A 3,608-nucleotide genomic window follows, 5' to 3' on the forward strand; every position below is an offset into this window, starting at 1 on the left:
CCGAGGACGCTGAGTGCGCGAGAGAGATGAAGAAGCGCATCCGTCTGTCTCGGATCACGTGACATCCGGCGGCGGCCATATTGCGGATTCGATTGAAATTTGGAATCTCAAATGGAAACTGTCAACCGACGTGGGGTAACGTCTCGTCTCAATGTCCTATATATGTATGTACAGCGATGTATGGTATGTACAATCCCTGCGATATAATTTATGACTTTTGTGTCGTTCAAAACAATTCTAAGCGGCGTCTTTGTCGCTTCGCATCGCAAATTTGCAACCGTATGTATATATAACGAATATAATACGAAAAATAGTTCCATATGTATATAGATAATTTTGCATAGATATTCTTTCTCTCTCTCTTATTATAAATATAATAAATATAATATATGTCCGATACGCGCGTATTCTTTAGTTAACGTGAAGATAAGATCGTCATGTATAACGATCACAGATTCGAATTATTTTCACGTGCATATCGCAGTTGTGTAACAGATCGATAGCGAGATATACGGATTTACAAAAAAAAAAATAAAAAATTGTAGCGGCAGATTGAAGAGATTAATAAAATTGGAAATAGAGGTATACGTTGGGCGCGAGCGGCGTATAACGTTTTGTATGCTGATGAATCAATAGTCCGGTGAACTTTTGGGAAAAAAAGGGCGCCGCGCCAATGATATGTAGTCGATAGATTTTGATAACCATCTCGTGCGGGATTTTGTGGGACGTCCGAAGGGGGGGAGAGAGAGAGAGAGAGAGAGAGGAGAAAAAGATAAGAAAAAGGATGTAAAAATATAAAAAATGTTCACAGCACCGGGTATTTCGGAAGTTGATATTCATAGTTCGTTTTTTTTTTAAGGCTATCTTAAAAGTAATGTTATAAGATGCCGATACGGTATTCTTGTGATTCTTGATGTATGACATTTTAAAACTTAAGATAATCTTAAAAGAACAAACTGTGAATATTAGTTCGAGAGTTTTATAAAAGTATGTGTAACTGTTAGAATGTAAATTGAAAATTTGACTCATATAGAAAGATTGAGTCATAATGTAATATATTGATTTCGTGATTTATTATTACCCTGATGTATGTTTATATAGTATATACATATACGTATATCTCGACACGATAATATTTGATTTCAATTGAAAAAGTTGTATTTCTATTGTTATCGTATTCATGTTCGATTTTCCACGTGAGTGACGATGATAATTACAATAAAAAATGCAGTTTCACAGCAATAACAGGATACTTTTACATTCCTTTGACAAATATCTCTCTCTCTCTCTCTCTCTCTCTCTCTCTGTGAAGTAAACTCTAAATATTGCAATAAACAAAGAATGCACACAAACTTATATCCGAAAATACGTGAAATAAAATCTGATTTGATCGAAATGAAAATTAAAATTGAATTATGTTCAACAATAAAATTTTGAAATCAAATCTGACCAATATCAAATCAGTTGATTCTTCATTCGATTGAATGCGGAACTAACGGTTATGGTTTTTTTTATCCTTTCAATAGTGCCAGGAAAATTATAAATATTATAATTTCACATGTATCAAAAATATGACGAAGCATCTCTTTATTTTCTCTCTCAATCATTATATAATATATTCGAATATACAACTGTCTCTATAAAAGTCTAAAAAATTTAACAAGATGAAAGATATTTGGTGGATAACATCTCTTGTTAACGTCTCTTGCAACATGATATTGATCAGATTTTTCTTATGAATTCAAAATTTTATTGTTGAATCTAATCTTTTAATGATAACTTTCCACACATTTTGGACGTATCTTTTTATAAACTTTTCTGCTTATTGTGATGTAAAGAACTCATTCTAAAGTTTATTAAAGGAAATTTTTAGGAATATCCTTCATTTAATATTATCTGCATCGTAAAAATGTATTTTTATATATTTACAAAGCTGCATCACAAATAGATGATGAATTTAATTACTATGTTATGGAGATATTTTTATTGAAATAATAATCGATAATATACTCTTCAATTATCCCCAACCTGCCTTACCAAACCTATTTGTTAGTCACGAAAACTTCAGATCTGGCTATTTTTAATATCTCATCGATAATAGCAGTACTTTTTTCATCCTTTTGGTAAAGTTTCATTTTATCAAACTATTAAAAGCAATCGCGTAATCGGAGTCATTGAACAGGAACAATTTTTAATTTTTTAAATGTATAAGGTATGTAATAAATGTTTGAAAGCGGTCACGCGTTTATATGAATTGCGAGAATAAAATTTTCGACAGTAAATGACATGAGAAAATTTACATTTCTCTCTCTCTCTCTCACGTCTGTTTTTTTATAATTGATTTTTCTGAGGATACATACATGCGTCGCTGGCGTGATAAATGCAAAATCAGATAGTTCGCTATCAGTGGAACTTTTGTACCGTGTTGCTTCCGTATCTTTTTCCAAACATTTTTACTCGTTTTATTTCATGCGTGTGCATGGCAACTGCGCGTAATACTGTCAACACGAATCGCTTGCAATATCGAAAAAAAAGTTTCTTGACAGAAATATGACTTGTTAAAAGTACGCAATTTGCGATAATCGATAACATAAGAATTTATTGGTACAAACCACTCGCGCGCAATGGATTGAATGGATTACGTAAAGTCGCTTGGAATATATCGCTCTCGAAGAATTATCAACGATCACAATTTTATATCAAGGATTTTATATCAAGCAACAAGAAATCCATTATATATATATATATATACTTTTTTTTAATGTAATATAGAATAATTTTGAATAATATTAAAAGTATATATGTATATAAAATTTGTATATATAAGTATATTCTTTTAATATTATTGAAAATTATTCGCGAGAGTGGTTTGTATCAATATGTATATATGTAAAATTATTTTATATTATATTTGAAAGTTGAGAAACAAATATATCGCTAAGTACGTGATTTTAAACATGGAATATTGACAAAGTAATTTAAATTGCAAACTGCTCATCGGTATCAGTTCCTAATAGCTATATAGCGATCCCATCTCATCCCCGCCTTCCTTCGCGCATCGAGAAGTATAGTTCCGGCATCCCCGGAGCTCCCTCTCGCGCGTGGATTGTTCGCGCGGGTGAGTTGTCGGTCGCTACGCTCCTGATTAAAGGGGGTCGGAAGTCGAAGGTTGAAAGGTATGGTATAGAGCGGCGCAGATAACGATGGCGGCACACGGCAACGCGTGCATGTCCGTAGCGAAAATCGTGCGCCGGTATGCCGGCGGAACGTCGGGACGTCGGCGACTACCGCAACCCCCCTGGGCTCGCAACGAGGGTCGGCAGTCGCGTGTACCCGTAGTAGTCGCGAGGGGGTGGCCGACCGCGTTGAAGCGCCGTGTACGTAAGAATGTAATCGGCCCGGCGAGAACCATTCCGCCGTCGTCGCTCGCACGTACCGTGGATCATCGTCCCGCCCGCGCGTGGTGGCACGCGAGAAATCGTAATAATCATAGTCGCGAGAGCACGTCTCGATCCCTCCCCTTCCCTCCTCCCTTTTTTTCCCCCTCGATTTGCGCGAGAGAAGTACGTCTCTTATCCTTGAACGGGGAAAGCGAGTGGTCGTCGTCG

Source organism: Wasmannia auropunctata, unplaced genomic scaffold (genome assembly GCF_000956235.1).
Source record: "Wasmannia auropunctata unplaced genomic scaffold, wasmannia.A_1.0 LD336048.1, whole genome shotgun sequence".
NCBI classification, from domain to species: Eukaryota; Metazoa; Arthropoda; class Insecta; order Hymenoptera; family Formicidae; genus Wasmannia; species Wasmannia auropunctata.